This window comes from Bombus pyrosoma, linkage group LG3 (genome assembly GCF_014825855.1).
Source record: "Bombus pyrosoma isolate SC7728 linkage group LG3, ASM1482585v1, whole genome shotgun sequence".
Taxonomy (NCBI): Eukaryota; Metazoa; Arthropoda; class Insecta; order Hymenoptera; family Apidae; genus Bombus; species Bombus pyrosoma.
In genome coordinates, this window is record NC_057772.1 from 7501256 (window position 1) to 7522185 (window position 20930).

General features: G+C 38.1%; 2 protein-coding genes across 3 annotated transcripts in view; both read right to left on the reverse strand.

Annotated features, from left to right (window-relative positions):
- LOC122565943 (E3 ubiquitin-protein ligase MIB1-like) overlaps positions 1-8584 on the reverse strand; it is a 159677-nt gene extending 151093 nt beyond the window's left edge. Inside the window, exon 1 of the mRNA XM_043722510.1 lies at positions 8400-8584. The gene's annotated coding sequence lies outside the window, so the exon portion shown is untranslated. The remainder of the gene's footprint in view (positions 1-8399) is intronic.
- The window catches only part of LOC122565939 (E3 ubiquitin-protein ligase MIB1), a 674113-nt gene that overhangs the window by 84333 nt on the left and 568850 nt on the right, over positions 1-20930 (reverse strand). The window lies entirely within an intron of this gene.

Sequence of the window (20930 nt, forward strand, 5' to 3'; positions counted from 1 at the left end):
TGTGATGTGATGTGATGTGATGTGATGTGATTTGACATAATACGATATGATATGATATTGATATCTACTAGATATTAGATACTCTGGATCCCTGGTTTCCAATCTCTGGGCATATCACGATCTATCATAAAGAGTATCGGTTTCAATTGAATTTCGGTCAACGATATATTTTTCATCGTTTTACACTCGTTCGATCCGAAAAATTCAAGCCACGAGTTGTTAACAGGGTTCGTGGTCGACTAAAGACCACGATTTGTTGGAAAGCCTAGACATTGGACCATTAGATGCGTGCGCAATAGACTGTTTCTCGTCAAAAACATGAACAATAGCATGGGATTTGTTATAAAACCTACATTCAGTTTAAAAGTAATTTCTAACAACCAACAAATCCTTTTATACATTGATAAAAATGAAGACATTAATAGATTTTATGGCTGAATCAAATAAATCAGAGAAATCTTGGAGCGTTTGAAATAAAGAAACAACTGGAAGCTGAGAAAGAAAATCGTACATTAATCTTGGGATATTTGTCGAGAAATGCAATTACTACTAAAGAGCAGATTTTAACGACAGACTTCTTTACGTTTCATGGTTATTAAAAAATCTGTCTTTTTATTGCAATTACATCAACGAACACTCTTAAGGCGAACGCTGCGTCAATACGTTCGTTTCCTGGTTTTTCTTTTTTTTTTTTTTGTTTAGGTTTCCCTTTTTCTACATCGATTGACTCCTTTCATATTTCCTTTAGACTCGTTTTCTCAATCATGAACTAGTTCCTTGAAAGCATTTCAGAAACCTTTCAATGAACGGATCTTCGACTGGTTTTGACGTTCCTTCGTCGTGGAAACGAAAATACCTATTTCGTTTCACTTTTCAGCGTCGTTATTCGATCAATTCTTGATAATGAAAATGAAACAACATTCATATACGGTGTCTAATACGTAAATATTCTTATTTCTTCAATTTTAACGAGAGGGACGATAAAAGGAGATCCTTTTGTATTTTTATTTGATAAAACAGTTAATTTAGGGTGGAATTTATTTTAATACGGAGAATAGCTAGCGCCGCTATTGAAAGAGACGCGGCAAATAGAAGAAGAAAATTCTTTGAAATTGCTCTCTGCATTCTTTAAAAGCGTTTGAATGATAAACACGCGGAAACCCGATTTCAATTTCCTTGCTTATTAGGGACTGAAACGTAATTAATTCTCAGCTACTTAACGAACACGTATAGTAGGTTTCAGTGGTGTTGTGCGATTTCGCCGCGATATAAACACAGCGTTCGTTCGTTTGACTTCCTTTCTCCTCTTCCCTTTCAATTACCCTCTCGTGTTTCTCATCCATTCGTTTCTTTTCCGGTGAACTAGTTTCCGGAGTAATGGTACGCCCGGCTCTTACTAAACAGACCCTGAAACTGACCCTTGCCTTTTTATTCGATGCAGCCTTAAGTATTTATTTCATTCCATTTCCTTAATGATTCGAAGCGTGCGAGCTGCCATTGATTAAAAACAGTATCGGTATTTCAAGGATTTCTGTCTTATTTCAATAAAAACACACTTCTCAAGTTGCTGTTGGCCGAAGCATAATTATGTAAACAGTATAGAACGTTGATCAAAGAAAATTTTACATAAAATTTATGATCGCAGTTGTTCGAATAACGAGGGTCTTCCTTTCATTACGGTTTCGAGTTTTGAAATTGTTCGTTTTTATTCATTTCCTCTTCGTACAATATTCTCATAGACATGTTTCATCTGCCATCAGTTTTAACCTCGGAACCAATCAATTTCTTAAAATATAGGTCAATTCATATTCCAATCTTCCTTTTCTTTTAATTTCCCGTATTCAGCAACCAAATTTTGGTTACATTTCACATTGCGTCTGTATTATTCTAAAATTGAAATGCAATAGATCCGGACGATATTCGCATAAAATCACATAATTCTTTGGATGCACGAGGGAAGGCAACAATCTGTTTCCCCATTGATCTCCGGCACAGAAAACCATATATTAATCGATTTCAAATAAAACGAGAGACGTGGCCGTGAAAAAATTCCATTCTATCTTCGCAAACTCGGAGAAACGCAAAAGCTCGGCCGCGAAAGTCAAACGATACAATGATCCCACGAAACTGAAATATAGCAAATTAAAAAAAAAAAAATATAGCAAAACTGAACATAGCAAAGAACAGATTTCGAGTATTTGAGAGAAGAAAAATTTCTATACGACGTGAGAGAGAGAGAGAGAGAGAGAGCAATTTAAAAACAACAAACCAATTTTATGAATTTAAAATAAATACAAGAACTTTGAAAATAGGACAACAACGTTTAATACTGGTCAACAATATTAAAATAGAATAACAATCTTTTAAATAGAATGACAGTCTTAAGATAAAAATGACTTTCTTCGTCTGATATCTGCGTTAAATTTACCCCCTCTCTATCCTCGTTTCTTGCGCTCTCATTGTCCTCGCACCCGTCAATTCATTAATAAGCGAGATTTATCACGAAATAATCCCCAGGATTTCGCATGGAGCGGTACGAGAAAAACTGGCTGAACCCGATACGTTTGCCAAAGTGCCCTTAATTCTCAACTAGTCCACGGAGGCAGCGAAAGTGGAGGAGATTTCGTGAATCAAGAGGAAGCCGTAAAAACGCACGCGGCGATGTTCGGAGGCTGAAAACAACTCTAGATTCCAGAGGGTGAATCGAGATGGCAGAAAGAAATGGGAAATGTCTGCGACAGAGGAACGAAGGAGAAAGATAGCTGGCGAAAGGGTGGGACGAGAACGGACGCAAAGAAAGCGAGATGGAGGCTCATGATACTTCTCTGGTCGTATCGATCGGCGAATAAAGCCGCGACAGACCTATTTCCTCTGCCGGGCATGTTTGCTGGCTGCCTACACAGTGTTTTGTGACGAGGATTTTGGCCAAAGGCCAAGCTCATTTCAAATGGACGTATTACATCATGAGTTTAGCGAATCAATGTTTTGTTGGTACATAACATCCCTTTCGCGCTGATATACGCGACCGTGGCCCGTGTGACGTGGCTGACGTACGTAACTCCTCGAATATGTACATATCGTTCGCATACTGGTTACCTGGACACATCCGCCTGATTATTTATTTCAGATACTTCCTGGGAAGACGTAGAAGCGGTAATGAGACTGTAAGACTAGAAGAAACGAGGATAGGAAGGATATAATCTTGGTACGAAAATCAGATAGAAAATGTCCTTTATATTTTCAAAGCGTTGTTCAATTTTAAAACACTGCTGTCTCAGAACCTTGACACGGATTTCATCTAATTCTTACTGTGTAATTTACTGTCTTAATTAACGCTGTAAAAGTGTAAACGCGCGTCTGTCGGCTTTAGCGTGTTCATTAGTAGGTAATAAGTTCGAAAAGAGCTACAGAATGTCGTCAACTATGAGCGCAAACAAGCATTTTAATATAGAACAAGGAAAAACATTTGGATCTACTTATTTCTTTATTGAAGTAATGTAACCAACAAGCGCATTAGAACAGTAACATCGCCAGCAATTGGAAACAATAGAGAGGTTTTCAAACGGCGATATAAAATTAGTACGAAATGGGAGAAAATATAAGCTCGCAATTCGTTAAACAGTCCGATGAATGACACGTGAAACGTCTTCGTTGACGGATTAAAGAAAATTTGTGGTTTTTAATAAAAATTCGAAGATTGATTTTACTCGTATTTCAAAACGATCTTTTCAAATTTCTGGTCCTCCAACAACACAGACAGGTAGCTCACTCTCGTCATTGGAAATTTGAGACAGTCACGCGTCGACTACACGAAGAGGTTGTAAATTTCAAATTGCATGTATCTCATCCGAAAGTTTCAACATCTCTCTGACCGTTTACCTTAAGGAGAAGCTTAAAACTAGCTACTTTCTATTGGAGAGAAACTAGAAAGAAATCAAACTTAAGACTCTCTGAAATCTTATCGAAATCGTTCGAAAGAGAAGGAAGCAAACATGAGAAATACCGATCGCCGACGTTCCTTCGGAGGAGTCCTTCTTCGTTCCTTTTATCCTACCACTCTTGCTTTGCATCCGGCAAAAGTTCGATGCTTATTCCCTTTTCAAAGGCTTAAGCCATTGATCGGCTTTTTCTGTTCCGTTGTGAAGGTAGAATCGTGTGAGTACGAAAGATCGATCGTTCGATGCCGGTATATCATCGTTTATGGGATTTACGAGGCCTGTACTATCGCGCTGAATTACTAAAGGCGATTTACGTACGCGTGTACGTATGCTGTATCGGCGAAATATTTTCATCGAAGTTCCTACGCGGCGACACAATCGCGTATCGAGTAAAAGATAGAAAGGGAAATGAACAAGAGAAATAAAAAAGAGGAAAAAGGAGAAAAAACTGAACGGAGGGAAAGAAGAGAAAACTATGTCACTGTGTTATTTCCGGTGGATGTACAAATAGGTTGATCCCGTGCCGTTGATTAAAACGCGACGTTATACATACACGGGGAAAAGTAAATACGCTTCGTTTGATACAGTCCGACGATGCTCTAATAAATTTTCGCCTATCGTTTCTTACGTTTCCGTGTGTTTTCTTGCCAACTTGCTTCCACGCGATCAACGAATAGAAGCGTTCTGTGATTGACAGAAATGGAGCAAATTTGACGATTCAGGTAAAAACTGGTCGTTCGTGGTTCGATTCGGTTATTCATGATCAGGATAAGATGATCTGTAGAGTGCAGATTTTTATGGAAATGTGTATCTTTATAAATGTAATTAAAAAGGACATGCGAAATTAGGGTAGAGAATAAAACTTTTAGTAATTTGAAATGCATTTTATGCTTTCAAGAAGTGTGATATTTCTTATTTGGAAATTCGCGATGAAACAGTTCGTGAAAGAAAAGAAGAATGCGTATTTCATTGCAATATTTGAAATCACTGGATGGCTGGAAATTAATTCAGGGAAATTAATATATAAAATAAATAATGAAACAATATGAATAATTATTTATTATATGAATAATATCATTCATATAATGATATGAATAAATTCTTTTAATAATAATATAGAAAGTGGAAAAAGAGTCAATTTAATAAAAGCAGAGAAAACAAAAATTACTCTAATAAAGTTCACAAACAATAAAGTCCTTTCCTATAGTTCTAATAAAGTCCTTTTTGAGGAATGTAATGGATATGGTAACACGAGTGGATGAATATTCATCGGAGGACACCGATTGATTTATTTAACGAAATTCAAGTTGAAAGAATGGCCCGGAAACTGCGATCAATCCGTGACAGTAATGCATTAGGTCGAAGTTTAATTAACTTGATTTAATTCTGACGTAAGCAATGCTAGAGTGTGAAAACTGTGTGAAATAAGCACACCTGTGAAATAAATATTAAACGCCGATAAAATCCCTAACACTCGTGAATTATTCGATAATCTTTCGGCGTAACATTTTAACATATCGCTTCGCAGAAATGACAATCATTTAAATACAAAACTTCAAACTTCATTTCATAAATTTATACGTCTTATGTTCCTCTAGAAAAATTAATGTTAAGAAAATGAAGAAGGAAAATTTTACGCTAAATACCGTTTCTTAATTTCCATTACATAGCTACACGATTAACATTCCATCTTCGAGAAACCAACGTCTTACGTCCAGGAGTACATTCATCGCAAAATTCCTAAAGTAAATTTAAAAAACATTGTTTGCAATGTCATCGCGGTTTTATACTTTTCAATGTATGGAGTTGATCAGTGTAGCTTCCTAAGTGCTCATCTCTTTCGTACGCGAAACAAATTACAGCGTAGGTAGAACTTCTTTAATCCTCTTCACAAAAATATCAAAGTGCATAAGAATTCACAATACTTATGTGTAGTAATATATAACCCTCCGCAGGATTAACGCGACTCAGCAAAGATAGTGATACACCGTTTGTAGCAAAGTCAAAAATGAAATGATTCTTTTTATGGCTAAATCTAACTATATGACGTTTAGCTAAGTCGAGAGACAATCCGTTGACGCAACACCACCACCAAAATATTGTGTCCAGTGACTGTGATTGTAATCATAACGGAAGAAAAGGAGATATCGTTGGCGGAATGCCGAAGACGTTCGATTTTCCAGCAACCTGTTGTAGGATATCCAAGAGAAACGTCTACCTTTCCCCTACCATTGGACGTCGTACACCTGTGCCGGTTTCGCTCGTAGTCGAAACGTAGGCGAGAGGACAATCTGAACGTACCGGGAATAGCGTGAAAGCGCTATCGCCAATAGAAGCGGTTCCGGGATTCTGCTAATTCCAGGAATTACGGGAGCACCGGGCTTCGACATGCACGCGATGCCAGTTACCGCGAGGCCTCAGCATCCCTGGCACGGGCAGAGCCTCGTTTGCGGTGCACTTGGAGGAAACTTAACTCGACGTAGCACTCGAGGCCCGGGTCCCTTCCTCCCTCGGAGGAGCATCCACGGAGACTGCGCATCTGCTCTTGTTACAACTGAATGGCCCATTGCTCTTATACGAGAGTTTCGTACACAGTAATTCGACGAAATTTCGCCCAACTTAATATGTTGCTCCGGCGACAATAACGCCCGGCCAATAATTAATCCCGATAATGAGGTAGACGCCGAGCGGTGATCAAAGTTACCAGCGACAACGATCCACTCACATCGTACTGTTATTTCACAGTATTTTGTTATTCGCTAATCGATAGTACGAGCTTTTGACGAGTTAATGCGACTTCCTTCGACGATAAACTTGGATGCGTGTTTTGAGGAATTTTGTAAGAAGCAAGTTTTACCTTGTGTGAAGTTGTGGTTGTATACACAAAAAAAGAAAACAATGAAAAAAGTTCATATAAACAAACGGTCTATTTGTTTTCCTTTACGAAACATAGCGAATTTTTTGTTTTGATTCTGTGGTATCTAATTACATTTACAGAAACTGCAGTAAACGAATACCTTGGGTCTCAAGATAAACACGTAGACGTGTTGTCATGCGGGTCAGGTTACACTCTGAATGGTTTCTGGTGTTTCTCGAATCTGTTGATACGCTTGTTCTATTCTGAACCATTCTGCGCTATTCTATTCTATTCTTAAGTGTTTCAATATTTTCAACAGATGTTGCGTACACACAAAATTCGTTGTATCTCATAAACAACGACAGACACAGTATATGCTTGCATGAACTTTTTCTCATTGTTCTCAGACGTGCGATTAGCTCTCGAAGTGGATCCCCCGTATGTTCTGTTACACCCTGTACTATATACATGTACAGTATAATATAAGAATAATAGTAGTGATATTCTTACATTCATAGTATATATTCTTGCACTAATAATAACGTTTATATATTTATACTTTTATAATAATATAGTAGCCTTAATAAAAGTAGTCCTCGTACAAATGTGCTTCCTCTATTTTCAGATCTTTTGAGCATTCAATAGCACAAAAACAACTCCTATACAACAAAATGAATGTAATACTCGTTACTGTCGTATCCATAAAAAGAAATTCTTAAAAACAGTATCGCGGACACGAAAATGTTAAACGTGAAAGGTTCTTATACGAGATGTCGATTCAACTTTGTCGTTGAAACGAAGTACATGCATACATCTATGTTGTTGGTAAATGGAGTATATATATTCTTATTGAGATATATTCTATGTTACAGTTCGTTGAATGAAGCGAGTTTGTGGAACGTAAATCGAGTTCGGTGACGTGCATTTTAAACAAGGTACGTTTAATAGTATGTAGGAAATAGCGTAAGTTGGATACAGTTGTAAAGGTAGTTGTTAAATATAAGATTGGTTTGAAGGATATGTAGTACAAAATTTCGAAGTATATAATTACATATTGTTTTACAGCTTGTTTTTAATCATGCATACATTCTGCAATTCCAAAGCCATATTTGGACATTTAAGTGGAAAATTGTACGTTCAAATGCACCTGATATTTAAAATGCGAATACACCGAGTTTAATTGGAAACAAAAGATTATTTCATTAATAGAATTGTCAAGAACATTTGAATGTAGTATTTTTGTGAATTATGTAAAATTGTAAACATACTTTTGTAAACCATTTGTAAGTGTAAAATTTTTAATGACGCAAAACATTCTCATTTTCACTTTAAAACTTTGAAATATTTCTAATCATTTTATAGCAGGTACATATTAATTTAACAGTAAATTCAATTAAAAATGGGAAAAGTAAAAGCTTTTAAATTAAAATAAATAAACCGATCTTTCCTTGTCCTAGCTCATTTTGTATTTCTTGATTTAATTTCACGAGAATATAAAAATTTCCGTTAATATATCTTTACTTCTACCAGATGATCAAAATATTTACATAAAATATTACAGAAATTATAACAGTGCCTATCGATTTAATATTATTTATTCATACCTTTTGTTGTTGAATCTTAGCTTCGCTGATCCTCGCGCAATACATTTTTCAGGTTTCTTGATTCACTCGATACGATAGTTAATTGAATGCTGTGTCAGACGTCCTAATAATTTTTTCATGCTATTCAATAGCGTTTATTATTTTCTACTATCTTTTTATGAAAAATTTATTAACCGATTTGCAAGCACTCGAATATAATAAAACTAGGCAACAGTTAGAAATATCTACTAAAAAATATTACAAATAATTTACTAACTACATGGTAGAAAACAGGACTCAGCGAAACCTGTCATCGTATTTAATCTTATATTAGCAAAAATTGCGAATACCGTGAAATATTAATTATATTTAACAAGAAAACAAAATTCTATAGAGCATTAACGATGTATTAAAATAGTTTTAAATTGGAAAATATTGTAACCCAAGAAACTGATCGAGGTACGTCGATTAAACGAAAAAGTAATCAAATATTATTTATGATAAAAACAGACGAGCGAAACAGTAATAATGATAAACAACCGTAATCTTTTTAAAAATAAGAAGAAGTCAATTACAGTATTGTAATTTTGTTTCATTTTATGAACTATGATCGTTAAAAACGATTCGAAAGCATTAAAACGACTATAAATACGGCATTAACGCGACGAAATACGTTGAAATAGAAACCGATCACTTCGTAAATACCACGCACTATGTTCAACCAGTAACGATCGTACTATATCATTTTTACCGAGTTTTATGTGGCACGTTAACGCGTTGCTATAGCTGTAACGATGTTACCGAGACGAGAAGCGGGGCACAACTAACACGCTTAATACACAAGCGAGGACACGGTTTGATATACGAAGTTAAAACAACAAGAATTTCCCCTTTAATATTGTTTCCATTCTAGAAACATCAATAATGTTAAGAAAAGAATAGAGTTCGTTGGCAATGATTTGCGTAGTAACATTGGTATATCGCGTGAAGTGATATTCTTTAAATTTTCTACAATATCCCGTACATTTTTTATAATCTTTAATATATTGTCCTTTAAATAAAACATGCTACTGCTTTTTTTTACAAACAAAATACGAACAAAATAAAAATAATAATATAAAACCATTCAATTTGTAATTTCTAAACGATATTATTTCACAACATTATTTTCAAGAATCTGTATAACTAACTATTATTGCTAAAAAGTTCCAAGGATGTCGCTCGCATCTCTTTGCTTCTCAATTCAGACTCCACTGTCTCAATTCGGATCACGTGTATCGCGATAAGCTTTAACCTGCACGGACGAAACGCAATGTTCATCCGATTAAATCGCTGGTTGGTAATTCGCTGGTCCAGCAACAATTTCTTGGAAAATTTACCACGCGCTAGCATCGCGAACCAGAGGATTATCATGGCCGCGGATTGTAAAAGGGTTTCGATGTTAGCATGGATTCGCAATGTGCGGAGGAAGTTGCGAGCGCCGCGGTCTTTGTGTACGCGGAGACGTGTACCGGCGTCGCTTAGGGAATATTCCATGAATCATAACAAGACCGGTATAATTCGCAATTTGTTACGCGTGGAAGCGCGGATTTTACAGCCACCGCTGACTTGCAGCGAACGACGTATTGAAATTCGGCACGAAGTGGTGATACCCTAATTATTTCAACGACTGTATGGTATTCCAGCTGTCTACTAATAAATATGCTACGTTCACATGCATAGTAATTCACGAAAATATTCGAACACTCATGGAAATCTTTTACGTATTATATATGAAAGATTATTGTGAATATGAAACATTTTGAAATTTCATCGGTACTACAACGAGATTGGACTATCATGATTTGTGGTAAAGTTTATATTTATCATGGGTATAGTTTAAAACAAAGTTACAACGTGTATTTTACTGAATAAATTCTCTCGGTAATCATCTAAAATTATTATTTCTTTGTAATTTGACCGTTTACTATGCATGGAATTTCGAATAAAACACGTTAATTACTTGAACCTTTAAAAATTATTTATGGAACGATTATTATCTCGCCAATGTCACATCGCGATATTTTAATAACATGAAAGAATAAATGCTATATAAAAATATACTTTATCGATATATCTATACGAAATACAAATTTTCTATAAAATATTCCATAGAATTTGGTGCTTTCCCTCAATTTTAGTAAAATGGCCATCAAATACTGAAGAATGTACCTATAAATCTGTAATACTTAAATATAAACTAGAATCCACGGCAGTTTGCATTAACGACTATGGGGGATTTTAAACAGGAGAAGAGCAACGAAAATGTGTCGTACTTTTACAGCCCCTCTGGGTATAAAAAACCGCTAAGGAATCAACTTTGGGCCATAGCCGTTGCGATCATTTTGCATATTTCATATCTCCTGTAGAACTTCCTCACATTTATATTCGTAATCATAGTTGCTTCCGTTCAATAAAACGTTAACGTCTCGTCGTTTTGTAATTACGTTTTCAGAAGTCTTATAACATTGAAAATTTCGCGATATCGCCAATTTCCTATAGATTACTTTCTATTTACAGAATTACAAAATATTTGCACGTATAAAAGATGTAAGCATACGTATACAATAATATTTAATAACGATGAATATATTACGGATATCACGTTACAATATCATTAAATTAATCTTCAAATTCAAACTGTTCCATTTGATAAATGCTGTGTAGAATTTTAAATTGACAGGTAGAGAATATTCACATAAACAAATAGAACATAATACAACGAAGAGAATAAATTATTCAAACGATTCAAAACGTCGAAAATCTTTACCGATGCTTCATTGCACCGAATGCTTTGTTTATCTTCGCATCATTAATCCTTTTAGTTATTTCCATCAACACGTAGTACAAAACTTTCGTCGTGGAACAGAGAAGAGACAGCCTTTGAAAAAAGACAGATACGTATTACGTTTATCTCAGTTCTTTTAGCGAACGACCATTCACAGGACATTTTCTCGAACTCGAAGAAAGAGGAAAAGCTTCGTCGTTTTCATATTCCACAGGAAGCCGACCGAAACTTTCGAAACCGTTTTGAGAAGTTTTGTAACATCGGCACTTCTCTGCAATCTCAATATATTGTACTTTACCGTGCGAGGATATTATTTTATAGATGATATTTTCTCTTTTCCTAACAAAAAATCGCATAAAAGCCTGCTTCTTTGACGTTGCACACATTGTATGTGAGATTTGCGGATTCAATTTTGCTTAAGCACATTTATTACTGGAAGTGATTTTGCATAATATATAATTATCGATTTTTGTGAAGAAATTAAGATATTGAACAAAATTTAACAAGCCACCGAATATAAAAATATGCACTCGATAACAACCATAGCAGTCGATGCAACTGTAAATGAAATAAATGCCAATAATAATAGATAATTACGCATGGATATTTGAATATTTCTGATAATACAAAAAATGTTTATATCCCAACCGTATAAATACTTTTGTCTGTCATTGTAAACGGCAGTATCAGAATAGTCGATAGTGTGATCGGTCGCGTTAGAAGTTCTTTGAGAATGTTTACGAAGAACGCAACGCCTCGTTCCAATTTTTGTTTAATATCGGTGATTAATCCCCGATAAAAGGCTGGATGAATTACTGGAAGTGATTTTGCATAATATATAATTATCAACTTCTGTAAAGAAATGAAGGTATTGAACAGAATTTAATAAACCACCGAATATGAAAATATGCACTCGATAACAACCATAGTAGTCGATGCAACTTTAATTAAATAAATGCCAATAATAATAGATAATTACGCATGGATATTTGAATATTTCTGATAATACAAAAAATGTTTATATCCCAACCGTATAAATACTTTCGTCTGTCATTGTAAACGGCAGTATCAGAATAGTCGATAGTTTGGTCGGTCGCGTTAGAAGTTCTTTGAGAATGTTCACGAAGAACGCAACGCCTCGTTCCAATTTTTGTTTAATATCGGCGATCGATTCCTGATAAAAGGCTCGCCGCTGTACTCCGTGCCACTGTATTAAATCGATAATTTGCCGTTGGCGCGTTTCCCGGTCGACTAGCCGGTGTAATTAATTTCGCCGTTTTACCAAGCGCGAAACTTCCCTGCAACCGCTGTCCCCGCCACCCGAAAACTTGCGACCCTGCATCAAAGTGTCACTCCGCTGCTAGCAGCGATGTTGCCTTTAAGTAAAAAACATGCGACTTCGCGAGAAAACCCAGGGACCAAAGTGAAGTTTATTATGGGCCGGCTGTAACTTAAGATCTATAGAAATTGCGCGCGAAACTTGCCGCATTTTATCGCAAAACTGCTTAAACAAAGTCGGATGATGAACGTGAGCGTTAATTCCGAGCTACGTTTCTTGATACTTTACGGCTGATTATTTCATACTGTACGTACAATATTCAGGAATTAATTTTTACGCTTTTCTCTCGAGGATTCTGTATTTGTACCACGCAAAACGTTCACAATGTGGATGCTCATACAGAGTGTTTGAAAAAGTTGCGGTGAAACTTCAGCAACGAAAGATAACAACATTGTCTCTGGGTTCGAATAACATTAATTTCCGAGTTACAATTCCACATTTTCAGCTACGATCACGTAATACCTTAAGAAACTGTATTGCGTGAGGGAACTTGTCCAAACGGCGGTCAAAGTGTTCAAAATCAACGAGTAAGAAACACTGAAATATCGAAGAGTAATTTTCGAGGCTGTGAAAGATCCGAATCGGTGCGTATCTTGAATTTAAACGGAGGAATTTTCTGAAGAGTTTTCGGGAATCCTGATATAAGCTGTTAAAAAGCAATTAATTAATATTTATTGCCACTTACAATTTTTCTACACAGACGATACTGTGATACCATTCTCTGGTATCGTTAACAACTATTTAGAAGGGGAAATTGCATTTAAATTTAATACAAAAGTATTCTCATTGGTACGTAAAACATTTTCCAATAATAATATGCCTAAGTAAGCAATAATTGATCGATAAAAGCATTGTGTAATTTTGAAACCGATATTTCGAGTCATGTTTGTACAGATCTTTTTTACTCTTTTCAACGAGTACCATTGAGTTGCAATCACTTAGTTTCCAACCCAATACATGGGCCCTGAAGTTTGACCACTCCATTTTCCACGATTTCCGTGGAACATTCTCAAACATTCGTCATCGCGATACAGCCGAACAGTCCTGACGAAGTTGAAATTAGAGGCGCACAAAGGAGCAGACAGAGTAGAAAATGGCAGGGCGACAGTACAAAAGCAACGAAGGAAACCGAATTCTCCAACCGAAGCGTCGCTTAATGAAATTCGTCCACCACTTATTCCGGCTCTTTTATCGGATCTCTAATTCTAACTTCCTTATCTCTACCTTGTAGCACGAGCCTTTACGCTTTTTCACTGAATCGCCCGTATCGAACAATTCGCTCGCCCCATTCCTAGACGAATTCTGGCAGAAGTTACGAGGAAAAACTTCCGTTCCTCCGGTTTCGTCCTCTCTCTGCCCTTCTTTCTTCGCTATTCGCGGCCCTCGAGCAGCCCAAAGGCAGCTGGCGTGCAAGTTTCCGGCCGACGCGACGGTCGGTAAGTTGGCGCTGACGCAAGCTACGAAAGAATGCAATCAATGAGAAACGCGGTCGAAGGCATCTCTCGCGGAATTTCCGCCGACAGCGATGGCGAAAGCTGCGAGTTGCGAATTGAGAACAAACACGAGCAACGGTCCGAAATTACGGACGTCCAGCGGCGCCAACGTTACAGGGTTTACGTCGGTAAGTTTCACCGTGTCGCTCGCTTCTGCTCCTCCGGCTTTCTATTCACGATCCTCTCCTCTTACCTACCCTCTGTCGTTAAAAATTTGGATAACGAAGCAAGGAAAATAGTGGGAATTTTCGGAGATTTTTAAACGTCTTTCGTAGTTCGAAGCGTTGCTTCGATGGGTTTCGGTTTAATGAAGATGTTGAAGAGTAGATTGCGAATGTCTATGGAAATTCGTATTTTTACGAGGGCAACTAAAAGAATGCGATCTAAGCAGAGACTTTTATCGTCTGTAAAATATTATAACGAGTGCTACAGCGTGGATATTTTATATATTTTTTATATATAACATATACGTATCGCACGCATTTTTATGTAAATGTATAAATATGCGGTAGTCCAATGGTATATAATTATAAAGTAAATGATTATGATGTGTAATTTTGAAGCGTTCAAAAGAACGAAATTATTAGATTATTTAACGAGAAAGAGAATGGAGAATTGTTAAGACAGTGAGATCGATATCGAGTTCAAACGTATTATATCACAATCGTGAAAGAAGTTATTAAAATGCCGACGTCAATATTGGTTCTGTCGCAAAGTCGTGGACTTTACGTGGTATTGTTTTTGTACAGTGGGTAATGTCGTATTATTTTTTCATAAAACAAAGAATCGGTTTCATAACGCGTGTCTGTTATAAAAGAACGAGTCTTTGTGGATCAGGGGCCATGATCACAAAGGTACTCGAGCTGTTTCATATCTAACTGTTTCAAATATCAGAAGGAACAAGGTAGAAACAAAAAGCTCCGCGTTTGTATCTGTTACGTACATATAAAGAATATTTCTTGTTATCCTTCAAAATCTTTCGAGCTCGTTTCAGCAAACCGACACCGTTAATATTCAAATATAGTTAGCAATTTCAATAAATCAAATAATAAAGAAGCGTTTTTCCAAAACATTCGAAATGTTGCTCGTTATAATAATAAAAAGATATTAAAATAAAGATATTAAAATACTGCTTACTTTAATTATACTCATCAACTACTTTTAAAAAGCCTACATCTTTGAACCTGACGAGTTAATTCCATTTTCAATTACGTCGTATTAAAAATCTCCCCCCCCCCTTAATCACAGAGTGGCATTAAAATTAGAAAATCGACAAAATTGTACCCTCTATCTTTAAGTGGTAAGTCTTTTGTCCGTTCACTAATTTTATGGGATAAATTAAATTATTGCGTGAGAGGGTCCAGGTTTGCCAGTTTCAGCGGCCAGTTTCCGTATCACAGGATCCAACGTAGATCGATCCTCGGGGCATTAGGATGTCCCAGGTAGGGGCATAATAAACTTCAACTAAGCAACAACTTTCACTTGAATGGTATCGTTGTAGCTCAGACGAGCAAGTTACCCAACCTAACTCGGCTTCTACAACCCAGCTGGCACGTAAGTAGCCGCGCCCAGCCATCAATAACGCTCCGACTAACGAGAGACGTTGCAGCCTCGTAAATCAGCTTCCGAATTCACCAGTCCCGTTGCTCTTCCTCCAAAAATCTTGCGTCACTGGCCGGCAATCTTGACGTCATCGCGTGGACATTAATCATCGACCAGCGGTAGGTTGGTTTTTCCAACTAGATCTTCGCAGCCTTCAAAAGGGATGATCGGAAGCGAGTTTTCGGCGTGAACGATCGTCGAAAGAAAGAAAGACAAGCACGGCGAGGTGGGGACGGGGACGAAGAAATATCGGTAGGAGGTTGCGAAGGAGTTGAGAAAGGAGGAAAAAAAATGTTGGAAGAGCAAGAAACGACAGGCGAAACTTTTCGACAGTAACCGGCGCGGGTAAACATTAATTAGTAAAATTCGGTGGTAGTTCGTCTTCGGTCATTGACAGGTCGACTCGAAAACACGGTAATTTGCAGACCGGGCCAGATCCCTGGGAAGAATAGGGCATCGGCTACGTGCCAATGGCCTGCTACGCCACGAAGAAATTGACAAATTGTACTTTTAAATGATCAGAGTCGAGCGAGGCCTGGCTTCCACTTCGACCAAGAGTTGCCGAGCTGGCCCGAACCTAGGGTAGGAGGACTTTAAATAAGGCTCGCTAAGCTTGGCAAGAAAGTAAGAGAACCGGCAGGATAGAGGGCAGAAAAGGTGGAAGAAGAAGTAGCCGCGTGACGAAAAGCGCCGCGAACCATCGCCACACCTTCTCTTCCTTTTCGTGGAGGGCGTGAGACTCGAAGAAAATTAAATGACAGCAGGGGGAAAACACCGGTGAACTTTCAACGGACAAGTTTTAGATTAATATTGTTACGTGGTCCGGTAATCGTGATAAGCTGCTCCTCTGGCAGCATGGTTGAGAGTAACTCGTCCTCGACAAGTGGCTAGAGGCTGTTACGACTACGGTCGGGATCCTTTCTCACCCGGCGGCGTTCCACCGAATGAATCTTGCGGAACTGCGGAGACGAAGATAAGTTCCGGCTTCGGGTCCTTTATTTCACTCGGTGCTTCGAACTCGAGCCAGCTCTCTTGTACGACGATTTAGTATTTCTACCCCTTGGAACTGCATTCCAACGAGACTGGTCGCCGCCCTTCACCCATGCTTCTTGCGCTGCCGCCGCGTGGCGAGCTTTTTGGCGCGTCCTGGAGTTCGCGCTCGATCGAACTTTAACGCGCTAACTTCCGTTCTCTACTCCGGTGGAGTTACCCGTGTGACTGCGAGTACCGTGGGAGGGCGAGGTTTTGCTCGATCGTCAAAGTAGATTGTTTGCGTGCAATTTCTGTGTTCTTTATCTGCTTGATTCGAACAGGATATGGAACGACGGAAGCGAGCAACTTTGTCGATTTCAATCGCTTTTCTTCCACGAAACGTTGGTAAAAGAAAATTTCTCCGAAGACTACAACACCGGTGTATATGAAATTTCGTCTCTTCGAAGTCTGAATTTAGAGGCAGAAATGGAATATTACAGCAAGAAATAGAAATTTGCTATAAATCTTCATATATAAACGCTGTTAAGAAGCGAAATAACTTTGTCATTGGTTCTCACGAATTTCACAGAATTTCATGCATTATTCGCAGTTCATTTATTGCAAATCCCATGGCTTTAAAAGATAACATCTGCAACACCGTCCCTTTTCCCTTTCTCGATTTACGAAGTTAATCAACGCCACCATTGATTGTTTTATACGATATAACTGCCTACGAACAGAATTTTAATTATTTACCTTTCCATTAATCGCATCCGTATTCGCATTCACGGCTTCGTAGTTTAAACAGGGCAAACGTTAGACGATGCCCCTAACGTTGATTCAACGATGTTCCATAAGCTGGTTGCACGATAAAGCAATTAATCATCATGATATCTGACTGTTTTCGGTGGCGTGTACGCGCACGAAATAGTAGCATAAACTAATACCGCCGTAAATTCAATCGTATCTGCATACGTGCCGAATGATTTCGGTTATACACTATATGAACGGGTTCCAGTTCGTATTCGATTAAAACTAAAAACTACCGTCAGCATTCCGACGAGCATCAAATTTACGAAAATGATGTATACCGTTGCCAGTAGGCGGGATTAATGGGAAATCGATATAAACATTTTATCATACCGTTAATGAACGGGGGTGAAAAAGGATTGAAGTTTCCATTAGAATGATCACGAATCGTTCTACGGTGATTTGAAAGCTGATAATGTCTACCGTTCCACGGATAATGAATCACGCGAGATTGTTTCCAATTACACTACGTTTGTTGCGTACGAAAAATTGAATTCTCTCGCCTTGCTATTTGTCACAAATTTTTTACCGCGTACTTCCACTGTTTTTAATAGGATCGTGTGAAATGTTTTCGAATATCAACGGGAAACATTGAAATTCTCGATAATTTTTTAATGCCACGTAGCGCGAAATAAAATGGAAGTATCAAGCACGGTTTAGTAGCGAGAATCAGCAGCAAAATTATGCGCGATAAATATAAATTCATGGGCTTCTTGCTAAAACGTTTGAAAAATGATTTTAGAATATATATATGTTTTAATAGTATGCATCACTTGTTCTTTAAAACAATTAAATTTTCGATTCTGTGATAATGCAAATTAATTGCATCAAATTTATCCGTGTAGCTTTCTACAACCAAATATGATAAAAATCAGTGTTTTAAAACGCGATCCATATCTCGTGTTACGGTTGGATAAGAGTTAAACGATTCTATAAAAATGTTAGCGTTATCAGGTGTTACAACTTCACGTTTTAATTAGATATAGTCCCTCTGCGACATAATCGCAGATGCATTTTTAAGAATTGTGCAACATAATAAATATTCCGTTTATAGAAACTCAGATATACCGAGCAAAAATGAAAAATGCCAGAGTATCGTGCTGCTCTGCCGAAGAAAGGGGAACGCGAACAAGGATCATCCTTGTCATGCGATTTTCAAACAAACGCTATAGATAATCTATACTATACACTATATATTTGAACGAACTACGATTAAACCAAGATCAAATTTCAACGAATAATCGCAATCTTACTTTCTTTTTTCTTCATTCCCTTTCGACCGTCATCGATCGAACTCAATCATCTTCTAACGATGGAACAAGACCGTCCCTGAACGCAAACAATTAACCGCTCGAAAATACGTAGAACAAGCAGGAAGTAACGAGTGCAGGGTCTCGCGAAAGGATCAAAGGAAATCCGATTATCCGAAAGAGGTAGGTGGAGACGAAGATGGTGGAGGAGGTTGGGAGCGGTGATGGAGGCAACTATATCCAACCGGAGGCACGGAAATTGGAGCGGCGCTGAAACGAATACCGGAACAAAGTTTCCAGGTCAAACACGTTGGACAAACGCGGATTAAAGGGCCAGCGGTTCGGAGATCGGGAAAGCGGGTCCGAGCAAATGGAGATCCGATTGTTGGGTCGGAGTTAAAATAGTTGCAGAGACTGGGATCTCGGTTCAGCCTCGTTTCTTCGCCATCGAAGTACGATCCTGAAGTTGCAGTTCCACCTCGATTTGGAATTAGTGAGCCGATCCGCGCGTATTAGCCTCATCGTTCGGACTGATACGACGCCGCTGGACACCGTCTGCGTCGCTAATTATAACAAACTATTCGAACTCTGCCAGCCACTCCAGAATTTCAAGTACTCCAATCTGTTTCCCTCTCTGTTCCCCTCTTTGTCTTTCACCTTCCCGGTTCTCTTCTCCGACCAGCAACCAAGCTACCTACGATTTTACGCGCACGCCGGGCGTTCCGCTCCGGCTAACAATTAGCCGCCATCCTATTCGCCGTTGGAGGAAGTTTCGACTCGGTTTCCGCAGCCACGATTAACTAGGTCTTCCGCGAGGAAGGGCTTGCCGAAACCGGTGGATGCACGGCCTTTTTAGAAACTTTGTGTCTCACGCGGTTGTCTTCGACCGGATTTACCTGCGAGCGGGCCAGAGCTATCCTTTCCGCTGTTGCTGGCGTTAATTGGTTACAACGCCCTGTCCCTCGCGAATGGCACGACTTCAACGACGCTCCGGTTGCTGGCAAATATCGCGCGTTTTAGATCCTCGACTACTGCAGAGAGAAAGAGAGAGCTTCGTTCCCGGATGGAACAATTGTTTGCTCGTTTCTCGGCACTGTCCGACGTTTCGTTTGTTCGTTCTTTGGATTAAAACTGCTGCCGAGTTTGAGCAAGAAATTCCCTTTGTTTGGACGAGTATTGTGTGCGTTCTGAGTTTCGACAATTTTGTAAGGATGAAGTAAGAAATCGGCCTCTTGCCTCGGGTAAATCGATTTCAACTTTATGCTAGACTTGAATTCGATTATTTCCTTGCTGTTTACTCGTGTTCAGTATCCTATTTATTGAAGTTTCTAGCTCAGGAATGGCGAAACCTTTTCATTTCTTCAAATTCTATTATCAATTGAATTTGAACGTTCAATTGTCTCTGCTGTACGCGGATTTTCATGTCCAGTTTGTTTGGTTAACATCGGTGAAACTATAAATGAAAAAATTCCAGATCCGCGATCCCCGCGGAATTTCTTGATTCGGAACAAGCCACTGACTTTTAAATATAGCTTTCATTCCAAACAAGTTTCAGTTCCTTTTGTTGCCGAGTTTCCTTTGTCAAAGGAAGAAATAGCAGGAACCGGGGTTTTCGGTTTTGTCGCGCATCCCAGCTTTTTCGAAACTTTCCATTCAATAAAGTTATCGGGAAGTAGGTGACGCTTTTGAAAAGTTTCAGGTTAGCTAGGTCGACGTCAGCTTCGGCTATTGAATGAATTTAAGGGCGCAGAGACGCTTCTGAATTTATTATAAAGTTCATACCGATGTTTAAAACGTTAATTACTATCGTAAATTTTACTCGTATTTTAACGTAATCGTAAATAGTTAACATTGCAAATACGAGCGAAGAAATGTTACTCGAACAAGCATTATCACGAAACTTAGCAAAAAGCAAACGTAAAATTGGTCTAATTACGTGGAATATTAATGAATTATTTATAAAATACAAATACAAGCGAAAGCAACATCTTCCTTATAAAACACCCCATAAAATATCAAACTCAATCAAGACTATACAAAAATTAAGTACCTACTTAAGACGATATAAAAGTATATAAAACGAATATCGAGCAACAAACATTCTATGATTCGTTAATCGCGTTAATTGACTGACTGGTTGTTCAAATTCGAGGAATTTCCTTAATTTGTACACTGCCGTTGATTGATCGAGAAAGTTTGTCGGCGTGTCAGCGAATCTACTTTAATCGGTTTCAGTTCAGTGCGAGCTAATCTAATTCA